The sequence below is a fragment of the Leucopleurus acutus genome (assembly GCF_964270905.1).
Source record: "Leucopleurus acutus genome assembly, chromosome: 7".
Classification (NCBI taxonomy): Eukaryota; Metazoa; Chordata; class Mammalia; order Artiodactyla; family Delphinidae; genus Leucopleurus; species Leucopleurus acutus.
In genome coordinates this window covers 29,563,540-29,583,915 of record NC_139150.1, presented here as the reverse complement: position 1 = coordinate 29,583,915, position 20,376 = coordinate 29,563,540, and positions in this window count along the sequence as shown.

The following is a 20,376-nucleotide window of genomic DNA, read 5'->3' as shown; positions in this document are numbered from 1 at the left end:
TGTAGATATTTTTCTAAAGAAGACACACTAATCGCCACCAGCTATATGAAAAAGTGCTCAACATCTCTAATCGTCAGGGAATTACAGATCAGCAACACAGTGAGATACCACTTCACATTTATTAGGATGACTACTATTAAAAAATTATAGGTATCAGTAAGTGTTGGAAAGGATTTGGAGAAAAGGGAACTTTTGTACACTGTTAGTGGGAATACAAATTGGTATAGCCATTACAAAAATCAATACAGAGGTTCAAATAGAACTACCACATGATCCAGGCTATCCCTCTTCTGGGTATATACAAAAAGGAAGTGAAATCTACCTGGAAGAGATATCTGCATTTCCATGTTTATACCAGCATTATTCACAACAGCCAAGATAGAGAAACAACCTAAGTGCTCATCAATGGATAAATGTATGAAGAAAAAAAAATATATATATATATTTCAGCCTTCAAAAGGATATCTTGCCATTTGCAACAACATTCATTAGCCTGAAAGACATTAAGTGAAATAATCAGAAAGAGAAAACAGAATTATCTCATTTACATGTGAAATCTCAAAAAGCTGCATATATAGAAGCAGAGAGTAGAAATGTGGTTACCTGGAGCAAGGAGGTGTAGGAAATGGGAAAATGTTGGTCAAAAGATACAAAGTTGCAGTTATGTAGGATAAATAACTCTAGAGATCTAACGTACAGCATGATGGCTGCAGTTAATAATACTGTATTGAATACTGGAAATTTACTAAGAGAGTAGATTTCAGGTACTCTCACCACAGAAGAAGAAATCTTGAGCCTGTGAGGTTATATGTTAATTAGGTTGACTGTAGTAATCATTTCACTCTGTATATCAAAATACCATGTTGTATATCTGAAATACATGCACTTTTTATTAAACATAAACATTTAAAAATAGGAGCATTGCATCTTTATCAGTTTTTGTAGATGGTTTGGTTTACTTTAGACTCGAAGTTTTAGATGATTCTCCTAAGTTTTTGAGTTATTTCATTGGGGATTTGTTGTTATTGTTGTTTTGTTGTTTATTTTCTCTTCCATAGGTTATAGGGTAATTTTATAGGCAAGATGAGTGTTGTACTAAGATATTGTGGTGGACACTTTTCCACATAACCTCTCCAGGATTCAGGTAGTGACATTTTCCCCTTGCCTCCAATACTGGCAATCAAGTTCCCCAGGTACAATGTAATCTAGCATTAAGAATATGGAATACAGGGCTTCCCTGTTGGCGCAGTGGTTGAGAGTCCGCCTGCCGATGCAGGGGACACGGGTTCGTGCCCCAGTCCGGGAAGATCCCACATGCAGCGGAGCGACTGGGCCCATGAGCCATGGCTGCTGAGCCTGCGCATCTAGAGCCTGTGCTTTGCAACGGGAGAGGCCACAACAGTGAGGGGCCCACGTACCGCAAAAAAAAAAAAAAAAAAAAAGAATATGGAATACATAAATGTTAAGAGAGCTTAAAATAAGTATACACACTGCAACACATCTTAATGTGCAATCTCTACTGTGAACAAGAGAGAATGACTGCATATATACTGGATACTTGGCAATAAAACAGCATGTTATTTCTCCCAGAAGTGTCTTAACTCAAAACAAGATGTATCAATAAGTTTTAAGCCTCAAATCTCCTTATTTATGTTATAATTTTTTTACAATCCAGTTGAAATTAAAACAAAAATATAATAGATAAAGAGAAAACTGGTTTCCTTTTTATTTATGACAAATCATGAAAAAGATCTGCCATTATTTTATTAATAATGAGATTGACACTCATATTTGGTAATATTCCTACCTCCAAAGATTCATCTGGCCAATTAAAAAAGAGAATAGGTGAAGGACTTCAGAAATAGGAGAAGGATGGGAGACGATTTGGTAATAAATTAAATTGTTTATATGTGAACCTAATGTTTAACTAAAAACAGTAACCATAAGAAGTCATTTAATTGGCTAGAAAGCAATGAGAAATGAAGTGGTTTGAAGCAAACTTGACATGCTTTTCAATCAAAATTAATGATGTCACTCAAAAAATGGTATTAATATTTTAATGAATATTATTAATATAAATATACTATCCAAACACATTAATGGATTATAACCCAAAGCAAAAAATAAATATCCATGCATCCATACTTATGCAAATAAGTGATTAAATAAATAGGGGAGAAGAGAAACATCTTCCTTGAAAACTAATCCAAGTGATTAACATAGATACTTTCCTCTTCAGGAGGTGAAGCTTAATCACCTCCCCCATCCCTTGTGTGCAGGTAACACTTAATGACTTACTTCCAAAGAATAGAGTATGGCAAAAATTAACAGTATAGTAGAGGAAACTGGCAAATGCTACCTAGGCCAGGTGAATCAAATTAATATCATCAGTTATAAATCATGTTGATAGCATGTACCCCTGACCTTATGTGATAAAAAGGGTATTTCACCTTTGTTCTTTCAGAAACTGAAATCTCAAATTAATCAAGATGAATGTAAGAGAAAAACCCAAATTAAAGTACATCCTATGAAATACCTTAAAAGTATTCTGCAGAACTGCCAAGTAATGGAAAACCAGGGAAGACAGGCAAATTGTTAGAGAATGGTCATACAAAGTAGAACAACTAAATGCAATTTGATATCTTGGATGAGATCCTGGAACAGAAAGAGTACATTAGTGGAATAATCCTCTACTTCAATCTTCACTTGAAATATGATTCAATCATGGAGATGAAGTTTAGTTAATAATGCACCAAAGTTGGTTTCCTAGTTATGACAAATATATCATGTTAATGTAAGACATTAAATATAAGAGAAACTGGTGAGGGATATAGTGGAACAATTTATACTTGAAAAGAATGTATACAGGCATACCTTGGAGATATTGTAGATTTGGTTCCAGACCATAAAGCAAATACCGTATCACAATAAAGCAAGTCACATAATGTTTTTGGTTTTCCAGTGCATATAAAAGTATGTTTACACTATACTTTATTAAACAGGCGATAACATTATGTCTAAAAAATATGTGCATACCTTAATTAAAGACTACTTTATTGCTAAAAAGTGTTAACCATTACCTGAGCCTTCAGCTAGTTGTAATCTTTTTGCAACAGTAATAGCAAAGATCACTGATCACAGATCACCATAACAAATATAATAACAATGAGAAGTTTGAAATACTGTGTGAATTATCAAAATGTGACACAAAGTGAGCAAATGCTGTTGGAAACCAACTTACAATGGTTCAACTTATTGTATTTTTCCAACTTTATGATGGTGTGAAAATGATATGCATTCAGAAGAAACTGTACTTCAAATTTTGAATTTTGATCTTTTCCCAGGCTAGTGATATGCAAAGGTATAATACTCTCTTCAGATACTAGGCAGTGGCAGCAGGCCACAGCTCCCAGTCAGCCACAGCATCACGAAGGTAAACAACCAACACATTACAACCATTCTGTACCCAAACAGCCATTCTGTTCTTCACTTTCAGTGCAGTATTCAATAAATTACATAAGATATTCAAGATTTTATTATAAAATTGGATTTGTATTAGAAGACTTTGCCCAACTGTAGGCCAATGTAAGTATTCTGAGCACGTTTCAGGTAGGCTAGGCTAAGCTATGATGTTTGTCAGGTTAGGTATATTAAATGCATTTTTGGCTTACAATATATTCAACCTGTGATGGGTTTATCAGGATGTAACCCCATTGGAAGTCGAGGAAAATACGAAACATAGAATATAAGTGCCACAACAGACAGAGGGGTGTGTGTTTTAAACCTTAAAACATGACTCGAATTTATAGCATGCTCCACTCTTCACAGACAAGACAGATTTCACAGTGTGTCATTACTTTGAATGTACCAACAATGCAGAGTTCAAAAGTACAAATATCACAGCCAGAAACCTTGGGTTTCTTAAAAATGTTTTTGGGAAATCTTTTAAGATTGTAGCTGTCTAGATATGATATTTTCAACTTATGATGGGTTTATCAGGATGTAACTCCATCATAAGTGAAAGATCTGTATTCAAATCCATATTCTATATTGGTTCTGTGTGTGTGTACTCCATATAGATGCTTTTTAATTAGTGATCTATTTTAGGAAACTTTTAGCTTTTCATACAAATTGTGAAGATAGCACAGAGCTTACAAATATCCCACACTTAGTTTCATTTACTATTTAAATCTTACATTAGTATGGTACGTTCTTCATAATTAATAAGACACTATGATACATAATTATTAACTAAATACATACTTTATTCAAATTGCCTTCAATTTTACTTAATGTTATTTTTCAAGCACATAAAACTTCATTATATGTATTTGATGCACGAGCTCTGTCTTACTTTTCCACAATAATTTTATTTTTGTCTCAGCTTTTCCTATAAAATTTTATGCCTTGGATATGTTGAATATAACATAATTCCACTTTGACCATTGGGAGCTCTTTCAGTTGGTTGCTGTGTCCCCTTTGATAGACCCCATCACTGACTCTTTTTTTCTTTTTTATTATTTTCTTATTCTCTGGCACTGTAAGATGCTCCAGGCTTGCTTTGTTATTTCTTCCCTGGTCCTAGAATCAACGATTTCTTCAAAGATCATGGTTCCTTTTATTGGAGACAATATTGGAAACTCTAGAAACTCGGTATGCTTGTGCTACTAAGATTTTCCTGTTTCTAATCCATTTCAGCTGATAGAACAAGGTAATATATGTGTAATACTAACCTGTGCCTATACTCAAATTTGTATTTCCTTATTTAACTACCTATTTTTATATTTAGATACTCATGAATTCATACTGATGTCTCCAACTGTAATCTATTAACACATGGATAATCCTAGCCTTCTCCTCTTGTTTCTGTCGAACGTACCACTCCAACAGTGAGAAGCGTGGATCCCACAATCTGCTATCTTTTTACACAATTATTCATCCCACTATATACATGAAGTGAGTGGTTTCAGAACTGTTAACCAGTTCTCCATGAGAAACACTTTACCCAAAAGAGGACTGTGGTATGCATGGTTCCTTTTTGCTTTATTTTTATGTGTCTGTTCATTTCCAAAGTCACCTACATAAGAACATTTTCCCACCACCCTTCACTGAGGTTATTTCATACATTTGTAATACAGTTAGATTCTTTTGTCACAGTCATTAATTCCATCTTGGGATCCAACAACTTCTTAAGTGTTTTTCTTTATTTGCATATATAAAGGTTTGCATATATTAGTCTTTGTGCCATTAAGTTCTACTGGTTTTGACAAATGCATAGTGTTATATATATCTACCATTACAGTACTATACTGAATAGTTTCAGTGACCTAAGAAACTCCCTATTCTTCACCTATTTAACCCTCCAGCCATGGCAACCACTGTGCTTTTAACTACCTTTATAGTTTTCCCTTTTCCAGAATGTCATATTAACGGAATTATACAGTATGTAACCCTTTCAGATTAGCTTCTTTAATTTATCAGTATGCATTTATGATTCATTCATGTCTTTTTATTGCTCATTCCTACCTATTGATGAAGAGTATTCCATTTTATGGATGTACCACAGATTTTTTTCCATTTACAAATTGAAGAACACATTGATACCTTCCAGTTTTCAGAAATTATGAATGATATTGCTACAAATGTTCATATACAGTTTTTTGGGTGGACATAAGTTTTCAAATCAGTTTAGTATATATCTAGGAACTTGATTTCTGGGTCATATAGTAAGACTTTGTTTTTCTTTGTAAGAAACTGGCAAGGGTCATTCAAAGTGGCTGTACCATTCGCATTCGCACCAGCCAGGAATGGGGGTTCCTGCTGCTCCATATTCTTTCCGTCAGTTGGTATTGCAAGAGTTTTGAGCTTTAGCCCTTCTAATAGGCATGTCTTTGTGTTTAATTGCTGTTTTATTTTGCATTTACCTCACAAATGATATTGAGTATCTTTTCATATTCTTACTTTCCATTCATAGATTTTCTTTAGTTAGGTGTTTGTTCAGATATTTTGAGTTTTAAGACTTCTTTAGATATTCAGATATTTTGGATGTAAACCTTAACTTGCTATAATTTGGGCACATAACTTGCAGTTTGTAAACGTTAGTTTCCCTATATGAAAAAAAGTATGGATAATAAGTGTCCTTATTTTCAGGGTTACTTGAAAACTAAATTAGCTACAATATATAGAAACATGCCTACCACAATGCCTGGAACAGAGGACACATTAAATATTAGCTAATGCCTATGGAGTGTTTATTACGTGCACTGTTCTATGCACTCATTATGTATTAACTTAATTAATTCCTATAACAATCCAATAAAATAAATATATTATCATCATTGTCATCAACATTTATCATCGTTATTATTCTTCTTCTCATTGTACAAATGCACAAACTGAGGAAAAGGGAGATAAAGTAGACAGCTAAAGTTCAAACGACTATTAAGGAATAGAAAAGCATTCTGGCTCCCGATCTAATATTTTTAACCACGATGTTTCACATTTCTTCCCATAAACTACAAAAACTCAGGCTATCATTGTTTGGGAAATTTTTAAAGATTTTGACATCTGTTATTAGCCTTTTTCCTCCCTCTCTATCCCTATTTTCTTTGTGGGTTTGCAGATAATTGTAGTGCATTGAGTCTGGCTTGAAGGATCTTAACAAGCTTTTTTGCTCTTATGACAAACAATGACATCCCAAGAGTAGGCAAAGTGAAATCCCAAACGCTGGTACCAGGGTATAGTTTTACAAAAGTTTTATAATGCAAGCTCTTCTCCAATGTAGCCTTTGCTATTGATCACTCTTATGTAGAAATAATTTTTTTTATTATCATAAAAATCTATATCCCATTTTTAAAAAGCACTGGAAATGTTTCTAAGGAGATGTGGACAAAGAATTTGCCCTCAGTGCTCTCATTCTATGATTTGTATCTTCTTTGTCTTCTGGTATAAGCAGCCAGCAGGATACAGGTCTTATTTGTGATCTGAAGCAAGTCACTTCCCTGAAGTGAAATTTAAGATGCCTTCAATCACAGTGTGCTCTCATTCACCCATGAACTAAAGAGAAAGAATTTCTTCTTAACCTATTACTTAATGTTTTCCTACTAATTGCATGTAGCGGTTTTAAAAAAGAAGTAGAGCAAACTATGTAGCATTATCTAATTTAAAACACCCTGAAAAATATGGAGGGGAAAAAAAAACAGTCAAAACGTCTCTCCTAGGCTCCAGAACTCTATGACACTTGCCAGCATTTTTTTTTATACTAATAAAAACACCACCCTTTAGGAAGTGGCCTTAGGACCTCGTTTTGCTTTTGGTATTAAAATGTAGTAAAGAGGCAGGGACTAGTAATTAAAAAACAGTAATTTCACAAGAACACTGTCATTACCTAAAATAGGTATAGTCACTGTCATCTCCATCGCCATTTAAGATATGAAAGGGATAAAGCACTGCCTTATACCCCAAACTCATGAGCTTCTGGGGATAGCATAAAGGTTTTGTAAGTTTGGATACTAATACTACAAACCATAAATTCCCAGGCAATAGAATTTCAGCCTCAATTATAGAATCATATTATTAGCAGAGTTATGACTAGCATTAGGAGACTGATAGAGTAAAATCTGAGGCAAATTATGAGTTTATATCTCAAGTCTCCTCTTCTAGACAACCTATCTGAGAAAGGAATTACAAATTATGCTGCCTGATATGGGGATATGAAGAATTCAGAATGTGCTACTGATATCTAGTTTAGAGTTCAGCTATTTGTTTTTAGTAATCATTCTTTTTTTATCCCTAGCTTTATTGAGATATAATCAACTTACAACATTGTATAAGTTAGAGATGTACAACGTAACAATTTGATACTCATATACATTATGAAATTATTACCACAATAAGTTAACACATCCAGTACCTCACATAACTACATTTTTTGGTAGTGAGAACATTTAAGATCTACTCTTTTAGCAACTTTCAAGTACATAATTCAGTATTATTAACTATAGTTTCTATGCTGTATATTAGATCCCCAGAACCTTTCTGTCTTATAACTGGAAATCTGTATACTTTGACCAACATCTCATCACTTTCCCCACCTTCCAGCCCCTAGCAACCACCATTCTACTCTCTACTTCTGAGTCTGGCTCTTTTAGATTCTGTGTAAGTGAGATCATACGGTATTTATCTTTTTCTGTCTAACATTTCACTTAGCATAATACCCTCAAGGTTCAACCATGTTTTCACAAATAACAGGATTTCCTTCTTTTTTATGGCTGAATAATATTCTGTTGTGTGTGTGTGTATATATATACACACACACACACATATACACACTTGGGTTTTTCTTTTTCCTTTCATCCATCTGTGGATACAATCATTCTTGATAATGAGTCATTTGAGTGGCATAATTTATTTCTGAAACAAATCAAGAAGGCTAACTCTTCCAGGAATTAAAAGCTTGTGATAAAGTATAGTATAGGTAGGACTAAAATCAAAGTTCAAACCAAAATTTATTTTAAAAATATCTACTTACAGACCTGGAGAGTGGACTTGGGGACATGGGGAGGGGGAAGGGTGGGCTGGGATGAGGTGAGAGAGTAGCATCGACATGTATACACTACCAAATGTAAAACAGATAGCTAGCGGGAAGCAGGTGCACGGCACAGGGAGATCAGCTAGGTGCTTTGCGACCACCTGGATGGGTGGGATGGAGAGGGTGGGAGGGAGACGCAGGAAGGGTGGATATGGGGATATACATATGCATGTAGCTGATTCACTTTGTTGTACAGCAGAAACTAACACAACACTGTAAAGCAATTATACTCCAATAAAGATGTTAAAAAAAAAAAAGAAAACCATCACACACACAAAAAATATCTACCTGTTTTCAGTTGCATAGACTTCAAGAGTTATGGCATATTACCCTTAATTAAGTGGTACAGACTAGAAATTGCAATCCACGGCAGGCTGCATACATGGCAATACTGTGCATAAATCAAGAGATTAGTTGTTAAAAATCAACAGTTTAAGGAAACTCGCTTCACCTCCAAGACTTATGCCAAAGAGACACTTGGCACTGCTTGATTCCCAACCTCTATCTACATTCTTCTCACTCAAGTTGTTTCTAAAGTTGTCCTCTCTTGCAGATTCAAGCCTGGGACAGTACACAAGGCTAGTTTCTCACATGCAGTTGTGATTAAATTAGGATTGCTAGATTTAGAAAAAAATACAAGACAGTTAAATTTGAGTCAGATAAACAATGGATTTTTAAAAATATATGTATGTCCCAAAATGTTGCAATTATTCATTATTTATCAGAAATTCATATTTAACTGTCTTGTATTTTCTACAACTCTAGTTAGTGGCTTTTATTCCATACTTCATGGATCAGCACTAAACAGCTTTTCCTGCTGATTCAAACTGGTTCTTCATCCCTGAAGTTGATTTTTAATTTTTAAATTAATTGATTCATTCATTGACTAATTAGTTAATGGTCCTTATCCATAACTAGAGAACCTCCCAGGCATTCTGGTTGCTTTAGAATGGCATCTTTTCCAATTTTCTTACTATCCTTCCAAGTAATCAAAGTTCTTTCTCTGTACTCACTGAGTTGGCTTGAGGTCTGATATGTATTGATAGAATTCCTTAGAGACACTGACTTTCTGCCAACCTGCACTGTTTAGTACCACCTGCTCCTGGGTTCTGTGTCACCATATTCTAACACTTTTTAAGATATACAATTATTTAATGTTGAATCCTCTGATGTCCACTGCCTTTGCTGAGCTATACTTGTACCTGAGGCCGCCCTCTCTGGTACTGTATTCTGGTTAATGGCTTGCAGTAGATGCATGCAGTTGTTGATATGCAGTTGTTGATATGAGCACCTTCCCCACAAAATGAGTATGCTCTCTTCCTTCCCTCATACCCAGCATTACAGAGTTTTTTCAATAAAATTTGAAATTTACTGAGTTTTTCTTTCACTCTTAAATTCTTCCTATGCATTATTTTTAATTGGACACAGTGTACATGATGATCTCTAGGCTCAGTGCTCTTTCCACCATGGTTAGATTTCTCCATGGTCAATAATTAAGGTAGAAAAAGTGATCTGACTGAAGAGCGGAATGCTCAGGAAATATTTCAGTGGTGTATGAGAGAAATAAAGAGTTAAATTATAGGGGAAGGAGAGAGTCAAAGAAACACAAAGAAATAAAAGTGGATGCATGAAGATAAAAATTGATTACAGTATTTCATCATGCTCTGTGGAGTAAATTCTGTCTCAACCTCACACTTCTCCAAGGTCTTCCAAATTTTATTAACTGGTACACACTATTTGACTAAATGTTTTTCACAGGTACTCTAAGCTTCTCATTGTTGTACACTGAATACATGGCTTCACAGGGCAGAGGTAGAACCTGGAAAAAATATTTTTCAGTTTCTCAAAGTGATTATGATAGAAATATTTCTGATCACAATGAAAAATAACTTTTTAGAAGTATAAGAAGTTCTTTTAATCTCTGTAAATGTCATCTCCCACTTTCTTACTGAAGACAGGTGGTGTGGTTTTTTACTGGTGTTAAACAAGTTTTAGGTCTGGGATAACAAATATTGATTGAAAAATATTGCTAGGACATATAATACGAGCTATAACTGCAAACTCCTATAAACAAATAATTATCTGGCAATATTTAATTCACAGAGGATACTTACCTGAAGTTTTCCTAAGGAAATCCACCTTGAATAAGACTATGAGGAAAAGCTACATTTTCAAATTTGGAAATTTAATGGTATTTTCCTTTAAAAGAAAGAAATATGTATCACAATTTTAATTTTTTTGCCTTGCAAACCAAAATAACTGACCAATTACAGTAACTCTTTCATCTCAAGCTCTATTTTTAATCTCTTCTTTTCTTAGCATGGAACTTAGAACTCCATTTTTGTCCTTGTATTTTCCTGTTTTATTTTGTATTTTATTAAAATGTATCTAAAATTAGTTTGGAATTAGGAAGAACAAAATCAGTAGAGGAGGGGCTTCCCTGGTGGCACAGTGGTTGAGAGTCCGCTTGCCGATGCAGGGGACACAGTTTCGTGCCCCCGTCCGGGAGGATCCCACATGCCGCGGAGCAGCTAGGCCCGTGAGCCATGGCTGCTGAGCCTGCGTGTCCGGAGCCTGTGCTCCGCAACGGGAGAGGCCACAACAGTGAGAGGGCTGCGTACCACAAAAAAAAAAAAAAAAAAATCAGTAGAGGATACAAAATTTTTTGGATTTTTATCCTCAGATGCATTTTGACTCCATCTAGGTAACCATCACGGACTTGAAAAATTTTATCTCCTGCATCAGAAACTTGACTTTCTTTTTCTTTTACCTTCATTAGCATTCTTTGACCAACTGTTTTAAGGGCTTAGAATCATGATACTTAACTTTTGCCTTTTATGAAAAACAGGAAAAATAAATCTAGTATTAGCATTTATATTTTGGTGGAAACCAATTCATATTGATTTTTTAAAAGTAATTTGGCTCAAATTGTGAATTATAAGCAAGCTCTACATCATTATAAAAAATTGTTAGACATCAGTACACTATAGGGGTAAGAATGGGCATGGATATTTGTATGGGCATGAATAAATACATATATATACAGATGAATATAGATTAGCTATAGGTGTATATTAAGTATACATTACAAACATATTGAATATACACTAGGAATATACATAACATAGACAAAGAAAAATAATAAAGAAGTACCCATTCAGATTACATAGATAGATTGATGTAAAGTTGTGAAAGAATAAATAAACAGCAAAACTGAAAGTAGTTCAGTAGTTTCGGTGTGGGTAAAGAATCGTTCAAGGAGAGTGGCAAGCATTGAGTCCTACTGACCAAAATATAGTGATTACACTGGAGGAAGTATTAGATTAGAATGAGTTATTTACTTAATTGATGATCAATTTTGAAACTTATAGTTGTAATTAAATAGTGTAATTTTGAAACCACTGTACTTTCCTTGAATTAATGAATATTTATTTAACTTCTATTATTTACAATTTTTGGTGTGCCTGCCAAAGATTACTGAGATATAAGTAGTGATGCAATGGAGTTAGCTCATACCAGCTCACTGGAGCCAATTATGCACAACTCTTTCAAACTGTTTTCATGGATGTCAAGTTAGTGGCCTGAAATCTGCCATGGTAGAAGTATTCATGGAAATTAGTTTAAACTCAGGGCTCCTTTTTTTTTTTTCACGGTACGCAGGCCTCTCACTGCTGTGGCCTCCTCCGTTGCGGAGCACAGGCTCCGGACGCGCAGGCTCAGCGGCCATGGCTCACGGGCCCAGCCGCTCCGCGGCATGTGGGATCCTCCCGGACCGGGGCATGAAACCGTATCCCCTGCTTTGGCAGGCGGACTCTCAACCACTGCGCCACCAGGGAAGCCCAGGGCTTCTTTTTATATACATATTTAAAAATTTTGAGAGCCAGTAAAACATTTACTACTATGTCACTGAGTCATTATTAATGTCTATACTGTTGAAAGATGACATATACTCTTTAAATTTTTTCACTTAAAACATTGCTCTTATTTTATATAAAATTATTTTTCTTTACAATTTAGCTATTGGTAATGTCATAGTCTGTCAAACAGAGTGAAGTAAGTCAGAAAGATAAAAACAGGACTACCCTGGTGGTGCAGTGGTTAAGAATCTGCCTGTCAATGCAGGGACACGGGTTCAATCCCTAGTCTGGGAAGATCCCACATGCGGCAGAGCAGCTAAGCCTGTACGCCACAACTACTAAGCCTGAGCTCTAGAGCCTGTGAGCCACAACTACTGAGCCCATGTGCCACAACTACTGAAGCCCGTGCATCTAGAGCCCATGCTCCACAGCAAGAGAACCCACCTCAATGAGAATCCTGTGCACTGCAAGGAAGAGTAGCCCCTACTCGCCACAACTAGAGAAAGCCTGTGCACAGCAATGAAGACACAACACGGCCAAAGATAAATAAATAATTTTTTTAAGAGAAAAACAAATACCATATGCTAACACATATATATGGAATCTAAAAAAAAAAAAAAAAAAGGGTCTGAAGAACCTAGGGTCAGGACAGGAATAAAGACGCAGACGTGGAGAATGGACTTGAGGATATGGGAAGGGGCAAGGGTAAGCTGGGATGAATTGAGAGAGTGGCATGGACATATATACACTACCAAATGTAAAATAGATAGCTAGTGGGAAGCAGCCGCATAGCACAGGGAGATCAGCTCTGTGCTTTGTGACCACCTAGAGGGGTGGGATAAGGAGGGTGGGAAGGAGGCACAAGAGGGAGGGGATATGGGGATATATGTATATGTATATCTGATTCACTTCGTTATAGAGCAGAAACTAACACAACATTGTAAAGCAATTAAACTCCAATAAAGACATAAAAAAAAACCATTTCATACGTTTCCATGATAATTATATATTTTTCAAGACTTGTATTTGCATCATAGAAGAAAATACGTTCCTATTAAAGCAAATGAAAGAAAATTTTTGATGATGATAGTGAAAGACAAAGCTGAATTGCACAACTTGAAAGTAAACTTGAGTATATTTGCACAGTTTTGGTCTTTATCACTGATAAATTAGGTACAGTGATGCTGGAATATGATTAAGTGGGGTATTGGGGAACTTTAAATCAGTGAGGTCACTTGCAATTTGAATCATTCATGTTTATAAAACATTGCAGTAAATATTTATCAGGAACAAGTAACCAAAAAGTGTGTTACCCTCATGTCAGTTATTCTGCTTTACAGAAACATGGAACCTTCTGGAAACCAAACCTGTGCATTCTGCAGTTATTGTTGATCAATACAATATGATCCAAATATCCAGCTGCTATTGAATTTTCTGATCACAAAATAGCCAAAATGCGCTTCTCCCTTCTGTCTGACACATGCATGGTCTGACTCTTTTGTTTGGTTGCAGAACATGTTTTCTGGTTTTGTTCTTATTTAACTTAAAAAATTTCTGGTTCTGTGACTGTAACATTGGAAAGTATTATTCATGTTGAAACAAGTTTTGGCATCCATGTGGGTTGCCTAGGTCCAGCCTGGAAAAATATCTTACTAGATGACCATTAGATCATTTTAGAAGCAGTTATCAACACAGCAAAAAGAACAAACAAAACATAACACATTCTTCTCTATTTTGTTCTCAGAGTCAAAATTATGGGAGTCATAGATGCTTTCCACAGTTGAAAAAAATCATATTTCTTATTTACCAACAACATAAAGTTTATATTTTCATCTTTTGCCTGTCTCCATCAGAATTTTTCACTTCCAAATCCCTAATGTCCGTTAACAGTTTCTTATACCAAAGAAGTTCCATATTTTTCATATACCAATTTTTAAAAAGACATTGCTTTTTTTGTTCAGCCTAAATTATTCTATTTCTGTTGAAAAAAACCTAATTAATCTCTTAGTAAAATCTTAATAGTGTTTTTTTTTGTTTTGTTTTGTTTTGGTTTTTTTTGCGGTACGCGGGCCTCTCACTGCTGTGGCCTCACCCCTTGCAGAGCACAGGCTCCGGACGCTCAGGCTCAGCGGCCATGGCTCACGGGCCCAGCTGCTCCGCGGCACGTGGGATCTTCCCGGGCCGGGGCACGAACCCGTGTCCCCCGCACTGGCAGGCGGACTCTCAACCACTGCACCACCAGGGAAGCCCAATAGTGTTTTTTTAACAAAATTCACCTTTAACATTTATTAAAGTAGAGTTTTTACACAATAGGCATTATTTGTTATAAGCTTGTACCCAGAACAAGCTATGCAGAAGTATTTTCAGTATTGAGATTTTGGTGTGTAAAAAATAAAACAAAACTGCCATCCTAAATAAACTGAGGACTGTGTTTCACTTATATCTAAAAAGTGGCTATGCTACTTTTGTTTTTCCTAACTTATTTTTACTTCATCTTAATAGTGAGGTTATTAAATCATATTTTACAGCTGTTTTGTAAGGATTCATTTAAACTAGAAATACATAATATTCTGAATACTGACTGAAAATAGAAAATATCCCATAAATTATCATCACTGTTTTCCATCTTCTTCAGACTTTTGTTTTTTCTCCCTTTTGTTCTTCCTTTACATCCTTCTCCTCTTTATTCTTTTTCTTTTCTCTCTTTTTTCTACTCTTTTCTTTCTTTTCACCAATTTTCTCTTCCTATCATAGTTCTTCTTCCCATTAAAATGCTTATCTTCTTTTCTTTTGTCACCTTTCTTCCTTCTTCCTTCTTCTTTTTCCTTGTCTAATTTTTTTCACTTCATCTCATCTGTTCTGCTATGGATCCCCCATATGTTTCCTACTCCTTAGTCTTCCCTTTTCTACTCCTCCTTACCCCCTTGTTTTCCCACTTCTACACACCCTGCTCCCTTCTTATTCGTTTTTGTCTTCCACTTCTTTGGAAAAGTCATGGAATGTAAAAATGTAGAGACAGAAATAAATTCCTACCACTTGCAGAACATCTTGACACACCATACTCCAGTTTCAGTTGTCATAATTCTATTGGGGGCTTTTTGTATTATGCACAGATTCATAATAAATTACATACATTTTTTCTACACTTCTCTTACATTCAGATTCCAATGCTACCTTGGAGCCATAAAGTGAAGTTTATTATAAATTTGAATAAAAATTTTCCACATTTATTTTCTGTTAGCTTACCTCTGTTCTTGTTTTTGCTGAGTAGTTTTCACTTTTATAAACTTATGATGTTTGGACAATTAAAATATTCAAAGATTATAACTGCTAGTTAGTTAGAAAAGTCCATTAATAAATATTATATATATATTTACATAAAATGATATGCCTATTAGTGTCACCTAAGAAGATCATTAAGGAAAATAAATAGACTTTCTCATATACAAAATAAAGGAAGGGATTATCAAACTTCAGTTAAGAGAGAGGTGGGAGGATGATCAGAGAATAGGTTATATTGCCTCAGAGTTCCTCAGGAAAGTCTTACTTTATTAATAAGCCACTTATTTTCATTCTAAATTCATGAAGATGTCTGTTGGCAAGTTCAACATATTTGTCTAAATTCAATTTCTATTCTTCTAGCTTTCAGATAATGAAGACAAATAGGCTTCATATGTCAAACTCTGCCACTGCTTGGAGAGGACTGTTAAAAATCCATCACCTATTGCTTAGAATATTTATTTTAAATGTACAGAAACTTCTTTAGTCCATTAATTTGTGTAAATAAGAGAAAAACATGAGGTCTTTGGATTTTTATATAGACAAATTTGTCACCCTTTCATATTTACATGTGCTTTTGGAATTAAAGATGAAATATTTTCTCCAAGATTATACCTTAGATTGTTTTCTAAATATTCATTTTAGAAAAAAATAACTTTATGCATTATTTTATTACATTGCTACTGTAGAGATATTGAGTTTACATAGTCAATTTATTTTCCTTACTAACTTGTTCCATAGTGTATTTATTTTTAATTTAACATTTATAAGGAGATACACACACACACACACACACACACACACACACACATATATATATACACATATATATACACATTTCCAAATGTCTTACTATAGTTTTTGGCTTTATATAGCTTATTAATATCCTTATTTATATCTCATAAATATTCCAAAGCCTCCAAGGAGAATTTTTGTCCACCATCAAATTGAACTAACTCTCTTCAACAAGCCTGCCTCATCTCATTTTCCTTGTCTCTGTCATTTGCCACTTTTCTAATAAGTGTCCTGGACCCATATTAACAACTTCAGTTATAAAACCAATTCCCTGACTCTTATGTGCTGAATTGTGTCCTGCTCCATAATTTGTACATTAAAGCTCTAACACTGGGCATCTCAAAATGTGCCTATATCTGGGGATTGTCTTTAAAGAGGCAATTAACTTAAAATGAGGTAATAAGGGTGGGCCCCCTAATCCAACATGACTAGTGTCTTTATAAGAAGAGGATGGGAAACCAGAAGTATGTATAAGGACAGATGGAGAAACAAGCCATGTTAAGCCAAGGAGAGAGGACTTACCAGACACCAGCTCTGTCTGCACCTTGATCTTGGACTTCCAGCCTCCAGAACTGTGAGAAAATAAATTTCTACTGTGAGTTATAGTTATTAAGTTGCCTTAAACCATCAGTACAAATAATGAAGAGGGAGAGTTCTTCATTGATTCTATTTTCCCAGTCATGTTCACATGTACATTTCCTTTGTAATTCATGCTGATTCAGTTCCACAAAAGTGCATGTGCCAACATTCATGCTAGATAGCGGGCTCACAAAAAGGACATTTCAGGGAGACAATGATATAAATGGCAATCTCTTGTATGATTTAGAAAATGTGATTAAGAACATAGTCACATATTATTAGGAACCACAGAGAGGGGAATCTGTATCAAAGCAGGGGTATGTCTAAGCTGAGTGTAGAGGAAGTGTGACTGGGAGTTTGACAGGTGGAAAAAAAGTGAGGAAATGACATATTAGAAAAGGGAATACTATCAAGAAAGGCACGGAATTTAATTATTTTCAATTCTTCTTCTTGGCTAGGGACTAGCTTAGGTACCCAGAACTCATAGATAGGCTTTTAAGACACAGGCTTCCCAGCTGTTGACATTTCCTACTTTTGTCTCTCCTAACTAAATTAAAGAAGCCACACTGACATCTTTACTATGTAGAAGTAATTTAGAGTAGTGACATTTCTTGTCCAGAGGATAAGAATAAATAACAGAGCCAAGACCCAAAACCAGTTCAATTTCCAAGTGACCCCTCCTTCTAAACCTACACTGCACTCCCCACTTTGCACATTACTTCTTTCAGATTTCAAGTTTTCTTTGTAATATTGTTATGAGACCCAAACCATTTTCCTAGAAGGACCAAAACAAATATTTTCTATGCCCAACAGTTTTATTGGTCATTCAAAAGTAATTGCTAATTTTACTCAAATACAATTACTCTATATAACCATTATAGGTGTTTAAGAAACTTACATATATTTGGGGAAAGATGAAACAAAAATTTTAAGAGCTTAAAAAATGGAAAAATATCTTTAACTGGTAAATCAGGTAATATAGACTAATCTATATTTCCAGCTCCAATCAACCTCACACATTTTATTTTCTTCTGGATACCTTGCAGGCAAACTAATCAACTTTTAAAAAAATTAGATCAATTATATTTCCTTCCTCAACCTCTTGAATCCCATTTCTTGTTCGTGGAATTATGCTCTGCTGTCAACCAAATTAAGAATCTTGGAGTCATCTCTGACTTATCTCCGTTCCTCATATTCTCCCCATCTTCAGTATGCAACAGGGGGCACCAGCGAATGAATCCCCAAATCCCACAAACATATAACATGAAATAGTAGATGATACTCTTCATGTTAAGAGTTACTTTTTAAAAAATTCATGAGTTGTTATAGTAAACTTAAAAAAAAATCTAAAATTTGTAAACCCCTACTTCTCTTTTTCTGCTGCAACTTTTATAAGCCCAGTTCTCTTGCTTTTGTCTCCTCACTCTTGCAGCTGATTTTCCTACATCTTCTCTCTTGCCCTTGGCAATTCATTGTCCATACTGATATCTAATTACTTTGTCTGAAGCATAGATCTAATCATGTCAGCTTCCCAAACTGAGTTCAGCTAATCTCTAGCTAAAGTACAGGGTGCATTGCACTAAATATTGGTAAGTTACGTAAACAAAGATATGAGGGGCCTTGGAATATACACTAACAAGTGGGACACTGATTAACATCAGTTTGTGCTTTGGAAAGATAACTTGTGCCATATACTTTTAAAAAAAAGAAGAGTGGCTTGCCTTTGAACCTATGGTATGTCTTATTCTAACCATTTTCTTCTGGAATTGCCACTTGCTGTAACATTGGTCCTTAGCCTTGGCTGGTTGCATAGTGGAATGAGTAGGAAAGAAATATTAATGCCTGTGCCCCATCCTCAGAGATACTGATTTAATTGATCTGAATTGCAGCCTGGGCACTGAGAATTTTTAATGTGCTCCAAGGCTGAAAATCACTATCTCAAAGGGATGCTATTCTCTTTTCCATCAGGCTATATGCTTACATTCCTATGTAAGCATTACTTAGATGACTTTCTTTAAGTCAGCCATTCAAGATTTTGAGCACTATTTTCTTTGCCTATTTATACATATTTTTACCTTGGCTACTTAACTCATTAGCACAATGTAGGCTTCCTTTTTCCTGGAAAAAGGAATAGACACAGTTCTTATTTTTCCAGCTAGAATTGCTGTATTAATCATCTAAATATCATCTAGAACTGTGCTATCAAACACAGTAGCCACTAACCTCATATGCTACTGAGCACTTGAAATATGGTTAGCTGAGTTCCAAGACTTAATATTTTGTGTATGTAATATATATAATCACATATTGACTATGTAATGAGCCAAGACTATTACATATTTTATATACTTCATCAGCATACACACACTTTTTTATGCTTTATTTTTGCCATAATATACATATAATTATCTTGTTCATGATTTTCATAATATGCCTCCTCCCATTACAAAAGTAACTTCATGAAAGCACTGATTCATAGATGTTTAATACATATTTGTTGAATGAACAACAGTTAACTAATAGTTATCTGAAGTTATCCAATTTGATTACTGATTATGTCAGTATCCAATATTCTGAAACTACTAGAGTTTTATTCTTTTGAGTTATTATGGAACAGTTAAGCTCTGTTTCAAATTCATTTTGAAGTTGTCATTATAACACAGTTCAGACTTAACATATGGATGTTTTTTCTTTTCTCCATGGACCCTCTCTCATGTATTACTTACTTCCATTGAATAGTTAAGCTACCAGAGGAAAACAGAACACCAGCATTGATACTAATGCAAATGCATGCCGATCAAATTAGTTATTTGATTTAAGATATATTTTAAAGTTCAAAACAGAGAGAGTTTTGATAGATTGGATGAGAAGAATAACCATGCATGGATTGTACAAGGTAATCTCCAAGTTTCTGGAATGAAAAACGGTGAATGAAGGTACAATAGAGGGAGAAGTTTGGAGTATTTCATGATGCTAAGTGAGACAGAGACTGCTAATATATCTAAATAACGTTAGGCAATAAAGAAAGAAGTATAAAGTTTCTTCTAAAATTTTCACTTGATCAAATATTACTGCTAATGTCAGTTCATAGAACAAATAACCTAAACTGGCATCTTTACTGGATGCTAGGGGATTTCACCCAGATAGCATTCTTAAAGTCTTACTTGGCCTTTGTGCCTTATGCCTCCATACCTTGGCTTCAGTGATCTCTTAACTGTTTTGAATTGATTAGCTCAAAACAATGCTTGATCTGAGCTTAATATGCCTCCTGGATGG